At 42.6% G+C, this 16,875-nt stretch overlaps 1 long non-coding RNA gene across 1 annotated transcript; it reads left to right on the plus strand.

The window, feature by feature from the left end:
- The first annotated feature begins 5,507 nt into the window (after nucleotides 1-5,507).
- Nucleotides 5,508-6,471, plus strand: LOC119273686. The gene is made up of 3 exons (XR_005134947.1): nucleotides 5,508-5,675; nucleotides 5,764-6,133; nucleotides 6,226-6,471. It is a non-coding gene; the product is annotated as an uncharacterized LOC119273686 (long non-coding RNA).
- The last annotated feature ends 10,404 nt before the right edge of the window (nucleotides 6,472-16,875 follow it).

Consider the following 16,875-nt stretch of genomic DNA (forward strand, 5'->3'; position numbering starts at 1 on the left):
AAGTGTTCCGGTCATGTCTATGCTTCACTAAACCTATAGGTTCACACGCTTAAGGGTCATCTATCTGCTGAATACTAGACAAGGAGTCTGAGAGAAATTCGCCGAAAAAGTTTCAGACACAATGGAAGAGTTCCGGCGAGAGAACAACGAAATAGTTTCGTAAAACTGAAAAGTTGTTTTGGGGTATTCCATTAAGTCAAATTGGTTTTGTAAATCCGAAAATGTTCCGGAGCTGCCTAAACCACTTCAGATGCTTTTCGCAGATGAAAATCACTAATCTGGAATTGTCTCAGAACGCGTTGAAAATTATTTTAGTTGGTACTTGAAATGTTCTAAGGCCACATAAATTTTTTCAGTTCGAATGGACGCTGAAAAATGTCGTCATGAATAGTGAAAGTGCTTTTTGGGTTACTTTTTAAAAAGCCACCTTTTGGGCTTTTGCTCCAAAATATCTTGGAGATGACATGGATGGATGTGGCTGAAATTTTAGCCCCTCCACCCCTCCTTCTCCTATAAATAGAGGTGGAGGGGGCTGCCCAAACTCACACTTTCTGACATACAAGTGCCATGCATGATCTGGCTTTCTCTCTCCCTCCCAACGAAATAGTTTCGAAGAGCCGGAAGGCTGTCTGGGTTCTGGTGGGAACAAGTTCTGGACGGCGAAGCCCTACGAGATAGATAACACAATATGTGTGCAACTCTATAGAGAGATCGTAGTTTCGGTCTTAGTTCAAGAGTGCCTCCCGAAGGGCTGGCCGAGTGATTGTCCGAGATTCGAGTGTGCCTCCTGACAAAGGGGTGTCCGAGTGACCGTCCGAGTTTCGAGTGCGCCTCCCGAAGGGCTGTCCAAGTGACCGTCTAAGATTCTGAGGTCCTCCCGAAGGGCTGTCCGAGGATCTGTCCGGTGGGACTATCCGAGGGACTGTCCCGAGGTCTCCTGAAGGGCTGCCCGGAGATCCGTCCGAGGAACAGACAAGGGAGTACATCCTCGCGGTTGGGAGGTTGTAAATCCTAGCTGCGGGGATCTGCACCACCGGTCGTTATCGACTCTACTTCCGTTGCGCTACGAGTCGGTAACGAAAAGTTCAACCCTTGTATGCAGTCTCCATAGTGGTCATGGGCTAGTGCGTAGGTCGGAAATTTTTTGTTTTCTGCTGCGCTACCCTACACGTGTGTGGGGCTGAAGGCAACATCTTCACCATCATTTTTAGAGTCACTCTGAATCTTCTTCTACAAGTTCTATTTCTGCAAGTAGATTAAAGCAATTGTTGTTTGGGAGAGGATCCTCCAGTTGATGGAGAAACTGTTGTGCAGCATGTTTAAACCTGAATTGGTCACCAATTGAGGAGGTAGATTTAAGACTATCAGAGAGAAATGAAGGAAACAAAGGGACCATTCTCTCCAACTCCATTGATGTTTGGTGGTGCATATTCCTACCATTCCTTATTGGCATCATCCTACTTTTCCTTATTGACATCTTCTTCTAGCACCTCAACGTCAATTTGATCCAACTCAGTAAGTTCCATAGTAACTCTGATTGGAATAGTTTTTCCCCAGTCCCAAAAAATCTATCATGGTCGATTTTAGTATAGTCTCTACACCTTAAAGAAGGATCCTAACCACCTGAAAGAAGGATTTCAAATTCCTCTGGCAGCACACATCTAGTAGAGAGCCATAGGATGAGGCTATTTATTCTGGAACTGGAAATTCTTCCCACTTTAGAGTCAATACCCTCAAGCTAAAGCCAAACATGTTGGAGTTCTTCATAACATTCCAATTATCCTTTCCAGACCTCTACATTATAACATTCACACATTCTTAGCAGGGAGTCCAAAAAGAGGTTATCTAGGAACATGCACAGCTGGGATATGAGGTAGAAATTTGACTAGGAAGGTCCATTCATACAGGCTTATGGTTTTCCAAGGCCATGTGATTTTGTAGATAGCATAAATTTGTGTAAAATTTCAAATTTGTTAACTCGCCCTAGTTCCACATATACAATTCCAACATTCTTCATATTACCACATATTGAGCATTGATATCAGAGACTTCAATGGTAGAAGCCAAGCCCTGAGGGTGCATTGCCCACAAAGTTTGTTATCTTCCAAGGATTCTTCCATTTGATGAGTGAACATTTATAGGTTTATTGCACTGGGCCTTGTGATGTATAGGATCACCACAAGTGTAACATATGACATCAGCATAAGGTTCATCATATCTAGGAGTAGTGAAACGTTTTCCTTGGGAAACTTCTTGTTTGGTTTGGCAACAACTTTATCTCTTCTGTTTTGCTGCATGTGTTGTTGGTTATTGTTCAGGTGTCTAGGCCCTCACCTTGTTGTTTTTGAAGTTCACAAGGAGCCATGATCTGCCGTTGTTGGATATGATATTGATTTACAGGAAAACTTCGGGTATGCATCATGTTGTTTTGGCCAGATTGATGAGGTGCATGCATTGTTTACCCTCCGAAATGTTGAACTTGTTGAGCTCCTTCCCACAGTCCAAAGATCATCCATTGATTGAAAGGAGGGTATGGAAAAACTTCCCCTAGTATGCCCAAGGGGTGGTGCATTTTGGAAGCCAAATCCATGCGGAGCCTGTTGCTGACAAAATTGTTGATCAAAGGGAGGCGACCAGATACCATGCAAAAGATCAATTGTGATGGAGAACCCTGCATATGTCGCAACACAAGAGGAAGTAAATACATCTATATAAGGACTTCACGATTAGCATACAAGCAACAAGCATATATCCATGGATGGTCGACGAAGTATAAGATATATCCATGAATCCTGCATATGCTGCAGGTGTTGTTGGTTATTGTTCATGTGTCTAGGAAAAAACTAATCAACTGCTTCATTTGGTTTTGTGTAATATTGAGATAGGTCTGTATATTAAAAAATAAATCCCGCTGCAACGCACGGGCATGTTTCCTATACCTACTAATAAAATGATTAGTGCTTCAGCCCGACCGTCACGAAATTGCCCCCAAAATAATACCCACTGATGTGATCTATAGGTGACAAAAAATGTCTCGCACAGGGAAATCCCCCTTCTGGGCGGCACGCGCAGTAAGGACCTCCTATACGCGCTCTGCGCGCTGGGAGAAGAGGCAGCGCCCTTTTGGGCTGGCGGCCTGTTTTATAATTTGATTTTTTATTTTTATGTTTTTTCTACTTCAAATAAATTGGAGATTCAAAAAAAAGTTCTGAAATTAAAAATTTTGATAATTTCTAAATAAAATGATCAATAGATCATATAATATTTGTGGATTCAAAAAATATTCATGATTTTTTTTAGAATGTTCGCGATTTTGAAAATAAATGTTCATGAAATCAAAAAAGTTCAACATTTCGTTAAAAAAATCGTGTATTAAAACAAGTTAACGAAATTGAATAAAATGTTTGCCAATTCAAAACAATTTCATGAGTTTTGAAGTATTTCCTTAAATTCGTAAGCTATTTGTGAATTACAATATAGTTCATTGATTCATAAAATATTCTCTGATTCAAAAAATAATCATGCATTTAAAAAAATGTTTTTTATATCAAAAAAAGTTTGTGAATTTCCAAAATTGTTCCACCAATTTCCAAAAAAATGTTCCTCCATTCTAATTTTTTGCCGATTCTCAAAAATGTTCACAGTTTATGAAAAATATTTGAAAATAGTATTAAATATTCATGAATTCACAATGTTTATGATTTTAGCAATGTTAGAAAATTTGTAAAAATGTTCTCATCTTATGCGGAGAGAGACACACGCCTTAGAATTGGCTACACTCGAACATATTGTGATTGTGTGAGTACTGAGGCCATCATGGAAGAGGGTGGAAAGGAGGATAAGCGACAACACAGATGGAATGCATGTGGACCTGTTGGGTCTTCGGTCATGGTTATTGTGTTCAGGATCGGCCCTGAGGGGGGGGGGGGGGGGCGACCGCCCCGGCCCCCAAGTTGAAGGGGCCCCCTCCCGAAGGCATGCATATGTAGCCAACCCAGCGAGGCAGGCCGGGGATGCAGGGATCGCACAGCCCGCAGACGTAGCTTTCCTTCATCTCTACTACTATTAATCTCTACTACTATTAAAAGAGCAAACATAACCTCTTCTAAAATCACACAACAAACTGTACACAGGATAACCAGGACCCTCAGATTAAATCAACTTAAATACATCCTACTGCCCATATTACTCTAATAGCCTATCATCACGATCAACGTCTCGGATCAAATGTTCTGCCAGCAGACGTCGTCGTCTGTCGCGTCTGCCGATCCTCCTAGGCTCCGCATCCCTCGACCCCCGCTGTCTACCACGATTTACGGAATGGTTTTCACCCGAATCGTTCGTCCCTGACTCTTCTTTCTCTGGCGCCAGATCGCGAGGCGTCTTGGAATCCCTCTGCCCCTCGCCTTTGCACGACTACCAGATCGAGGAGTCCTGGATCGAGAAGAACTGCTCCCGTTTACGCGGCTCTGCACGACTACCCGACCGCACCACCGCCGCCCTTCCGCTTCTTCGACTGCATCGGCGCGCACGCGCACTGCCGCCGCTTCCTACGCAGTGACGGCGGCTGCCGATGTTCTTCCTTCCTCACAAATCCCTCCCGCATCAGCCGCCACTTCGACGAGGACGAGCGCACGCCCATCGAGCTGGCCGCGCCTCACCGCCCTGTGTAGTCGCCCCTGTTGTTCCCATCCATGCCGGCGGCGGGCAGCGGGTGGGACGTACGATGGGGCACCGATGGGAACGCGTCTATGTGTGGACAGGAGGGCTAGGGCTCAGCACATCACCCGCACAGGCGCATGGCACAGAAGCGCACGGCAGCTGTGCCCGACAGCATGGGCGACCAGAGACCGGCGGCAGCGGTGGGTGGGGCTCGGACAGCAGGGCCGGCGACGGTGCGACGCGGAGGCGGCCAGCGCGCCAGCTAGCGCATCGCGACGACACGCGCGTTCAGCGTGCACGGACGGTGAGCTTGGCCACAACTCGCGTCACGTGGGTAGGCTAGCTAACCTGCGGGGCGAGGCGCACTGGCGAGCGGCTGCCCAGCTCGACCAATCTGGTGACGCATCCGAGGCAGTTGGCCCTCCTACTTCGCTAATGATGCTGACGACCACGTGAGGATGTCTCTCGGCTTCTCGCTGGAGTGGTGCTAGATGCTCTCGCTGACCCACCATGTTTGTGCCACTCTCATATGCTCCTCTCCCTCTGCCAACGCAGGTAGCGGAAGCCGGCAGCAGTGCATCCATGGAGCGGCAGCTCCGTTCATATTCTCTGGATGATGCCTCTGTGCCGCGTGCGTGTCTTGTGTGCGTTCTTGCATGGTAGTATTGTTGCTCCGCATCCATGTTGCGTGTGCTCTGTTTGTATGATGCATGCGCGGTGGCCTCTGCTTGCTTGTGCCTGCTGACTGCAACTGTTGTTACTTACTACTGTATTTTGTAGTCGTTGACAGGTCGTGAACATGGTGGTGAGGCACGGATGCAGCCTCAACGCAATCAAATCGCTCCTGAGTGTGGAGAAGCAGTGTCGTCTCACAGTCAATATGGCCAGGATGCACTTGTGTGGATGGTTTTCAGATCCCAATCATGGTACACGTGCTGCAACAACGTCATGATATTGAAGTGGAAAGTTTGTGCATGATTACAACAGGATATGTATTGGTTCTTCACTACAAAGTACTGAATTTTATCGCCACTGCCAATGATACTCTCATTCTTTCAGTACCAGTTTTTATATGATAAAACTAAAGTCCAATTGTTGCAGGAGATAATATTTGTAGATGCTCCCAATAATTTGAACATGATGTTGCCGCTATATCTGGGTGTTCAGAGGCATGACTTATCTGCAACCTATACCCCATCATCTACTGTGACCTAAAGCCAAATTTCAAGAAGAGGAAATGGAGCAACTTGGTCTTCTCTGTTCTCTTGCTGCATTCTCTGGGAATCATAAATACTTGCATATCCGGCCGCAAGCCTTTGTAAGGTTATGCTCTACTTTACTATTTGAATCATGGTAAGGTGCAAGAAATATCTTTTCGGTGATAATGGAGGCCGAGTGATTCTGCTTGGTGAGGTTGTCGTTCCTGAGAAGGTGAAACTGGTGAACCACAAGGCCATTGTCAACAGCTTCAGTAAGCCCACTTTTAGTAACATCAAAATTAGAAATAGTATACAAATAATAATCCTTCATTGACAAACTTAATTATATTCTTCTGTAATTTAGGTTACTACACTGCGCTTGAGCTGTACAGAAACGAAGTGTTCGACACGAGTACGCATAAACATTCGGCTTCATCATTTACAAGGTCAGTATGAGGCTGTTTGGATTTGATCCCAGACCCTCTGTGCCAAAAACTCAGTTTCCATGGACTAATGTTGAGATGGAAGTATAATCAGCTTTACAGACTGGCCTCATGTTGAGATAGAAGTTAACCACAAACAATCTTTTAATATCCCATTACGGCCATCGAGCTATGGTGCAAGAATACTTGACGATGATTTTTTTTTCCTTTTTACTACAGAGTTAGTATCCCGCAGTTGTTTTTCTTTTTTCTGCATTATCAAACAACTTGCATGGTTAATGATTTTTTTTCCCTTCCACTAGAGAGGAATGAATCCTCAAGTTTCCATTTTGTGGTGATTTTGTTTTGGTGTGTTATCAATCAGCTTCCATGGTAAGTAGTACAGTACAAGGGATCCTCACGTTTCCATTTTTTGTGATAATCAATCAGATCTCCGGCATTAGAAAAGATACCCTACAACATCAAACAAACACTTGGCTTCAGAATTAAGTTCTGTAAGTCTGGCGCACCTAAATACTCTTTTGATTCACGGCCGGGTAATTAATAGGAATTAAAAAAGGGAGGAGCAACTCAAGCGAAGAAAAGCAACCTAGCAGAATTAAGCACCATAAAAGTTTTTGATACACAATTCACTGTAAAAGACTGTGTACACTACAATGAAAACTTGACAGTAGGATGCATGTTTCTGGTGTAGCTGATGCAAAAGGTAATATGTGTTGAATATGAATAAATTGGCAAGGCAAAGATCTTTGGGCTTCAAACACATATCAAAATAAAACTGAAAAAATACTGGTTGGATAACCAATACTGAAAAATGGAGCAACCAATTGTGAAAAAGAGACATCTTTACTGTCAATTTTATAGTCATCAAACGGTCCTCATTTCCTGATTGCATGCTGTTGTCGAGAATTTCATCCCACCCATTGCTTTGGAGATCATCTCTGTCTGCGATAAAAGTTTGTCAATCTAGCTCACATGAGTTGAGTTGCACCATATGTCCCATTATTACCCTGTTAGTCAAGTAGCTGGTATCCCCCAATAGTAAGAGCAGAGAAGATTTTTAGTGAGTAATTGCATGTATTTTATTCCTATCTTCTAGACAAATCTTTTACCGTAGCACAACCCATAGTATAGTTCTTTTATACCAGTTAAGTTAATTATTCAACAAAATTCCTTTTTACTGAAATAAGAACCACATAATGCTTACAATTTAATCTGGTGATCTGGACAACTAAATGGGTCAATCATATGCTTAGTATCTTTTGACATATATAATGTGGGGAAGAAGACCAGTCTCTTGCTAGGGATTTCTGGAGGCAGCATGCACTTCACTATTTTAATTTTGTATTCCTGCTATTGCGTTTTAAGGTGTCTCCTACTACTTTCAAGGCTTTCTTACACTCAATATCATATGTCATCTTTCATACGACTGAGCAGTCTCAGCTATGCTTCAAACCAAACATCAAGGGAGCAAATAACTTGATTACAAGCTACATTCCTGATTGTTGTCATGAAGCAGATCTTATTTTCTGGATGGATCCATTGTTTTATGTTTCCAGCCTTTTAGATTTTTGTCTTATACTATGGAGTTGATTACGATGAATGATGCGCTCCACTGAAAATGTTTATAGTCTTTTTTACCAATTTTCTATTTGTGTAATAATTACGAAAGATCCGGTTCTCAACATTACCTACTCGAGCAAAACAAGTGAATGCCAGGGTTCTCCAATATCTTCACTATAGTTTTAGTCCAACAAAGTTTTTTGTATTACAACATTGTTAAAAATCTCTATTGCTTCTCTTATGTTGGTACATCACTATATTTTGTTTATTTTATTGATATATGTTTCTTTATAAGGTGAATGTTGATTGTTTTCACATGATAATACGTGCGTTGCACGTGCACGCTTACTAGTTATGCTAAAAAAACATAGCTCTCCTTCAATCTCGCAGACGCAAGTCACGGGCGCAGACGCAGCTTCCCTTCTCCTATTGTGGCTACACCTCAATTAGTGGATCTGCAGGCGTATGTCCTCATCTACAGATGTAGCCCATTCTCCCTTCAAAATTGAGATCGGTATTCCATATCTCCAAGCCGGCAAGCCCCGATCTAGCGATTTCTTTTTGTATCGGCCGCATCGGTCGTTGAATCGATGGATTGCTAACGCTTAGGCTATGCCTATTCTAGGCCCTAATTGCTGGAAGCCATTGCACATGGCCGAGTGCCTCCCTCCTCCCGCCAGGGCCATGCACCAGTCCACAGTGCGTCATTGTCGAGCACCATCGTCCGAGATCCATCTCAGGTATATCATATTACTGTTTTCTCACAATCTCACTTATATTGCTAACTAACTAATTTACTATCGAATACACGATGCATATCTTGTGTCATTCAACCAATAAAATATATTTTTGGTTTTATCTCATTGTCTCTTCGTATGATTTTGTATTTCTGTATATTAATTAGAATCCAAATACAATGCAAGGGACGAGCTACATGCTACTGCAAAATTCCTCAGTTTGACTTTATTAGGCCCCCGGAATGTTTTAGCCTAAAGTTGGTTAGAATTTAACTCACAAGAAATATTATTTATATGCCCAAAAAACATTTTGAATGATCTTTATTCTGTGATATATATAACACATAAGTTTATTAGTCAGATGTTAGGTCAAAAGTACCATAAAACCCAGCAAGCACTAATAAATCCGGACAGAGAAAGTACCGTACCAAGCACATAATGCCGAAATAACACGACTTGTTACGGGCCAACAGTTGTGGATCTCACAAAAAGGATCATTCTCACGCAACATCATAGATACAATTGCGGCAATAGCTATAGGAGCGAAGGTGAGGTTTTATAAATCTCCTATCGATTGTTATTACTATATAATTTTTATATAATATATATAAGGGGCCCCGAGTTCTTGTTTCGCCCTGGGCCCCCTAAATCTCAAGACCAGCCTTGATTGTGTTAGGCATGCGTGGTATTTTTTCCTCCTGTTGCAACGCACAGACTCTTTTGCTAGTAAAGATCTAATATGAATAATCATAACTTTAATTTAAATTCTGAAGTACCACCCATACCGTATGAAGGTCTTTTGGTTCTCTTGTCATACAAAAGTTAGTGGACAATAGAAAGAGACGAATATGTGCACCAGGCCGTCCGTTTCACGCCAGTTTTCAACCAGGCCTGGTCAACAAGCTGGGCCGATGCTTTTATGCAGGCCGGCAAAACTGATTACGTTGGATAATGCCGAGGCAAACTTCCTGTGTGCATATATGTTGCATGCAAATCAACCTGTGGTTGAGTTGGTTAGGTGGACAGTGGTATCCTTAACTCACCAGGGTTCAAATCCTGGTGCTCGCATTATTCCTGGATTTATTTCAGGATTTCCGGCGATGCGCTTTCAGTGGGAGGAGACGTTCCCGTCGACGACGAGGCGCCTACGGTGACTTCGTAAATCTCAAGATGATATGCCGGCTCAGTCTCTCGGAGGTGCTCATAGGGGTAGGGTGTGCGTGTGTGCGTTCATAGGGGTGAGTGTATGCGCGTGTATATAAGCGCTTCTGTCTGTACTGATGCTCAAAAAAAACTTACTCTCCACGTTGGCCGCCATGTTTGGTAAGGTCAACCGGGAAATTTTTCTTTCGTCCCTGTAAACTTCCTGCGTGCATATATGTTGCATGCTCTATCTTCATCACACAAAAATGATTAAATTGTTGTTTGTTTAAATTTGTCCACATGCCATGTTAAAATGATTTAATTCATAACTAAATAACCATAGCTTCAAACTTAATAAACTTTATATGTAAATGGGGTGGAAAAATGCCTAGATTAACATGGTGACTTTACTTTGCACATTTAACAACTCTAAAATTATGTTTAGGGCAGAACAGTGCCAAACCTAATAAATGCATATGAGGATTTTTCGGAATTATTGTTCGTTGTTTCTGGCCTTATTTAAACTTGATTAGATAGGTAGTTTTACTTTGCTTCACCCTCTTGCCATGTTTAACAACATTTAATATTGTTGGGTACATAAACAAGATCGAACTAAATAACTTGAATGTGGTGTTTCGTCAATATGCAATGGAGTTACATGTTGAGCTCCACTTAATTTGTAGGATTGTTTGTGCATTTTTCCATGCCATGCTTTATTAAACCGGGCATGCATCATACTTGGTTGTGCATCATGCCATGATTATGTGATGGTTGTTTACCATGTTGTTTGCTTCTTTCCGGTGTTGCTTCTTCGGGTTGGTTCCGATAGTGTCGCGTTTGTGAGGATTCGTTTGACTTCGTCCGTTTGTCTTCTTCATGGACTCGTTCTTCTTTCTTGCGGGATCTCAGGCAAGTTGACCATACCCTCGAAATCACTTCTATCTTTGCTTGCTAGTTGCTCGCTCTATTGCTATGCCTATGCTGCGATAACTACCACTTGCTATATCATGCCTCCCATATTGCTAAGCTAAGCCTCTAACCCATCTTGTCCTAGCAAACCGTTGTTTGGCTATGCTACTGCTTTGCTCAACCCCTCTTATAGTGTTGCTAGTTGCAGGTGAAGATTGGAGTTTGTTCCTTGTTGGAACACGGATATTTGTTGGGATATCACAATATCTCTTATTTAATTAATGCATCTATATACTTGGTAAAGGGTGGAAGGCTCGGCCTTATGCCTGGTGTTTTGTTCCACTCTTGCCGCCCTAGTTTCCATCATACCGGTGTTATGTTCCTTGATTTTGTGTTCCTTACACGATCGGGTTATAATGGGAACCCCTTGATAGTTCGCCTTGAATAAAACTCCTCCAGCAAGGCCCAACCTTGGTTTTACCATTCGCCACCTAGCCTTTTTCCCTTGGGAGTCGCGCATCCCGAGGGTCATCTTATTTTAACCCCCTCGGGCTAGTGCTTGTCTAAGTGTTGGTCCGAACTAGAGTCCTTTGCAGCGCCACCTCGAGGAAACTTGAGGGCTGGTTTTAGTTGTACGGAGCACTCATCCGGTGTTGCCCTAAGAACGAGATGTGCAGCTCCTATCAGGATGTCGGCGCATCGGGCGGCTTTGCTGGTCTTGTTTTACCATTGTCGAAATATCTTGTAACCGGGATTCCGAGTCTGATCGGGTCTTCCTGGGAGAATGAATATCCTTCGTTGACCGTGAGAGCTTGTGATGGGCTAAGTTGGGACACCCTTGCAGGGTTATGAACTTTCGAAAGCCGTGCCCGCGGTTATGGGCAGATGGGAATTTGTTAATGTCCGGTTGTAGAAAACCTGAAACTTAACTTAATTAAAATGCATCAACCGCGTGTGTAGCCGTGATGGTCTCTTTCCGGCGGAGTCGGGAAGTGAACACGGTGTTGGAGTTATGCTTGACGTAGGTTGTTCTAGGATCACTTCTTGATCATAGTTTCTCGACCATGCCTTTGCCTTCTCTTCTCGTTCTCTTTTGCGTATGTTAGCCACCAAACATGCTAGTCGCTTGCTGCAGCTCCACCTCATACCTTTTATCCTACCCATAAGCTTAAATAGTCTTGATCGCGAGGATGTGAGATTGCTGAGTCCCCGTGACTCACAGATACTTCCAAACTGATGGGGAACGTAGTAATTTCAAAAATTTCCTACGCACACGCAAGATCATGGTGATGCATAGCAACGAGAGGGGAGAGTGTTGTCCACGTACCCTCGTAGACCGAAAGCGGAAGCGTTAGCACAACACGGTTGATGTAGTCATACGTCTTCACGATCCGACCGATCAAGTATCGAACACACGACACCTCCGAGTTCTGCACACGTTCAACTCGATGACGTCTCTCGAACTCCGATCCAGTCGAGTGTTGAGGGAGAGTTTCGTCAGCACGACGGCGTGATGACGATGATGATGTTCTACCAACGCAGGGCTTCGCCTAAGCACCGCTATGATATGATCGAGGTGGATTATGGTGGAGGGGGCACCGCACACGGCTAAGAGATCAAGAGATCAATTGCTGTGTCTTTGGGGTGCCCACTGCCCCCGTATATAAAGGAGTGGAGGAGGGGGAGGGCCGGCCCTCTCTATGGCGCGCCCTAGGGGAGTCCTACTCCCACCGGGAGTAGGATTCCCCCTTTCCTAGTAGAACTAGGAGCCCTTCCAAGTAGTAGGAGTAGGATGGAAGGAAAGGGAAGGGAAAAGGAGAATGAAGGAAGTGGGCACCCCCCTCCCTAGTCCAATTCGGACCAGCCCATGGGGAGGGGTGCGGCCACCCTTTGAGGCCTTTCTCTCCTTTCCCGTATGGCCCATTAAGGCCCAATACGAATTCCCATAACTCCCCGGTACTCCTGAAAATACCCGAATCACTCGGAACCTTTCCGATGTCCGAATATAGTCGTCCAATATATTGATCTTTACGTCTCGACCATTTAGAGACTCCTCGTCATGTCCTCGATCTCATCCGGGACTCCGAACTCCTTCGGTACATCAAAACACATAAACTCATAATATAACTGTCATCGAACTTTAAGCGTGCGAACCCTACGGGTTCGAGAACTACGTAGACATGACCGAGACATGTCTCCGGTCAATAACCAATAGCGGAACCTGGATGCTCATATTGGCTCCCACATATTCTACGAAGATTTTATCGCTCAAACCGCATAACTACATACGTTGTTCCCTTTGTCATCGGTATGTTACTTGCCCGAGATTCGATCGTCGTCATCTCAATACCTAGTTCAATCTCGTTACCGGCAAGTATCTTTACTCGTTCCGTAACACATCATCCCGCAACTACACATTAGTTGCAATGCTTGCAAGGCTTATAGTGATGTGCATTACCGAGTGGGCCCAGAGATACCTCTCCGACAATCGGAGTGACAAATCCTAATCTCGAAATACGCCAACCCAACAAGTACCTTCGGAGACACCTGTAGAGCATCTTTATAATCACCCAGTTACGTTGTGACGTTTGGTAGCACACAAAGTGTTCCTCCGGTAAACGGGAGTTGCATAATCTCATAGTCATAGGAACATGTATAAGTCATGAAGAAACCAATAGCAACAAACTAAACGATCAAGTGCTAAGCTAACGGAATGGGTCAAGCCAATCACATCATTCTCCTAATGATGTGATCCCGTTAATCAAATGACAACTCATGTCTATGGCTAAGAAACTTAACCATCTTTGATTCAACGAGCTAGTCAAGTAGAGGCATACTAGTGACATACTGTTTGTCTATGTATTCACACATGTATTATGTTTCCAGTTAATACAATTCTAGCATGAATAATAAACATTTATCATGATATAAGGAAATAAATAATAACTTTATTATTGCCTCTAGGGCATATTTCCTTCAGTCTCCCACTTGCACTAGAGTCAATAATCTAGTTCACATCGCCATGTGATTTAACATCAATAGTTCACATTACCATGTGATTAACACCCATAGTTCACATCGTCATGTGACCAACACCCAAAGGGTTTACTAGAGTCAATAATCTAGTTCACATCGCTATGCGATTAACACCCAAAGAGTACTAAGGTGTGATCATGTTTTGCTTGTGAGAGAAGTTTAGTCAACGGGTCTGCCACATTCAGATCCGTAAGTATTTTGCAAATTTCTATGTCAGCAATGCTCTGCACAGAGCTATTCTAGCTAATTGCTCCCACTTTCAATATGTATCCAGATTGAGATTTAGAGTCATCTGGACCAGTGTCAAAATTTGCATTGACGTAACCCTTTATGACGAACCTTTTTGTCACCTCAATAATCGAGAAACATATCCTTATTCCACTAAGGATAATTTGACCGCTATCCAGTGATCTACTCCTAGATTACTATTGTACTCCCTTGCCAAAAATAGTGTAGGGTATACAATAGATCTGGTACACAGCATGGCATATTTTATAGAACCTATGGCCAAGGCATAGGGAATGACTTTCATTCTCTCTCTATCTTCTGCCGTGGTTGGGTTTTGAGTCTTACTCAACTTCACACCTTGTAACACAGGCAAGAACTCTTTCTTTGACTGTTCCATTTTGAACTACTTTAAAATCTTGTCAAGGTATGTACTCACTGAAAAAACTTATCAAGCGTCTTGATCTATCTCTATAGATCTTGATGCTCAATATGTAAGCAGCTTCACCGAGGTCTTTCTTTGAAAAACTCCTTTCAAACACTTCTTTATGCTTTGCAGAATAATTCTACATTATCTCCGATCAACAATATGTCATTCACATATACTTATCAGAAATGTTGTAGTGCTCCCACTCACTTTCTTGTAAATACAGGCTTCACTGCAAGTCTGTATAAAACTATATGCTTTGATCAACTTATCAAAGCGTATATTCCAACTCCGAGATGCTTGCACCAGTCCATAGATGGATCGCTGGAGCTTGCATATTTTGTTAGCACCTTTAGGATTGACAAAACTTTTTTGTTGCATCATATACAACTCTTCTTTAATAAATCCATTAAGGAATGCAGTTTTGTTTATCCACTTCCCAGATTTCATAAAATGCGACAACTGCTAACATGATTCGGACAGACTTAAGCATAGATACGAGTGAGAAACTCTCATCGTAGTCAACACCTTGAACTTGTCAAAAACCTTTTTGCGACAATTCTAGCTTTTGTAGATAGTGACACTACTATCAGCGTCTGTCTTCCTCTTGAAGATCCATTTAATATCAATGGCTTGCCGATCAATGGGCAAGTCAATCAAAGTCCATACTTCGTTCTCATACATGGATCTCATCTCAGATTTCATGGCCTCAAGCCATTTCACGAAATCTGGGCTTATCATCGCTTCCTCATAGTTCGTAGGCTCGTCATGGTTAAGTAACATGACCCCCAGAACAGGATTACCGTACCACTCTAGTGCGGATCTCACTCTGGTTTACCTACGAGGTTCGGTAGTAACTTGATCTGAAGTTACATGATCATCATCATTAGCTTCCTCACTAATAGGTGTAGGAGTCACAGGAACAGATTTCTGTGATTAACTACTTTCCAAAAAGGGAGCAGGTACAGTTACCTCATCAAGTTCTACTTTCCTCCCACTCACTTCTTTCGAGAGAAACTCCTTCTCTAGAAGGATCCATTCTCAGCAACAAATGTCTTGCCTTCAGATCTGTGATAGAAGGTGTACCCAACAGTTACTTTTGGGTATCCTACGAAGACGCACTTCTTCGACTTGGGTTTGAGCTTATTAAGATGAAACTTTTTCACATAAGCATCGCAACTCCAAACTTTAAGAAACGACAACTTTGGTTTCTTGCCAAACCATAGTTCATACTGTGTCGTCTCAACGGATTTAGATGGTGCCCTATTTAACGTGAATGCAGTTGTCTCTAATGCATAACCCCAAAACGATAGTGGTAAATCGGTACGAGACATTATAGATCGCACCATATCTAATAAAGTATGGTTACGATGTTCGGACACACCATTACACTGTGGTGTTCTAGGTGGCGTGAGTAGTCAAACTATTTCACATTGTTTTAAATGAAGCCCAAACTCGTAACTCAAATATTTTACTTCTGCGATCATATCGTAGAAACTTTTATTTTTGTTACGATGATTCTCCACTTCACTCTGAAATTCTTTGAACTTTTCAACTGTTTCAGATTTTTTTCATTAAGTAGATATACCCATATCTGCTCAAATCATCTGTGAAGGTCAGAAAATAACGATACTTGCCGTTAGCCTTAACACTCATCAGACCGCATACATCAGTATGTATTATTTCCAATAAGTCAGTTGCTCGCTCCATTGTTCCGGCCCATGAGGCATGGTTCGCAAGTATCAACTGATTCATAATCAAGTGATTCCAAAAGTCCATCAGCATGGAGTTTCTTCATGCGCTTTACACCAATATGACCTAAACGGCAGTGCCACAAATAAGTTGCACTATCATTATTAATTTTGCATCTTTTGGTTTCAATATTATGAATATGTGTATCACTACGATCGAGATCCAACGAATCATTTTCATTGGGTGTGTAACCATATAAGATTTTATTCATGTAAACAGAACAACAATTTATTCCCTTACTTAAATGAATAACCGTATTGCAATAAATATGATCAAATCATATTCATGCTCAACGCAAACACCAAATAACACTTATTTAGGTTCAACACTAATCCCGAAAATATAGGGAGTGTGCGATATGATCATACAATCTTGGAACCACTTCCAACACACATCGTCACTTCACCCTTAACTAGTCTTTGTTCATTCTGCAACTCCCGTTTCGAGTTACTACTCTTAGCAACTGAACCGGTATCATATACCGAGGGGTTTCTACGAACACTAGTAAAATACACATCAATAATCTGTATATCAAATATACCTTTGTTCACTTTGCCATCCTTCTTATTCGCCAAATACTTGGGGCAGTTCCGCTTCCAGTGACCAGTCCCTTTGCAGTAGAAGCACTTAGTCTCAGGCTTAGGACCAGACTTGGGCTTCTTAACTTGAGCAGCAACTTGTTTGCCGTTCTTCTTGAAGTTCCCTTTCTTCCCTTTGCCCTTTTCTTGAAACTAGTGGTCTTGTCTACCATCAACACTTGATATTTTTCTTGATTTCTA

The sequence above is a fragment of the Triticum dicoccoides genome, chromosome 3A, assembly GCF_002162155.2.
Source record: "Triticum dicoccoides isolate Atlit2015 ecotype Zavitan chromosome 3A, WEW_v2.0, whole genome shotgun sequence".
In the NCBI taxonomy this organism is placed as follows: Eukaryota; Viridiplantae; Streptophyta; class Magnoliopsida; order Poales; family Poaceae; genus Triticum; species Triticum dicoccoides.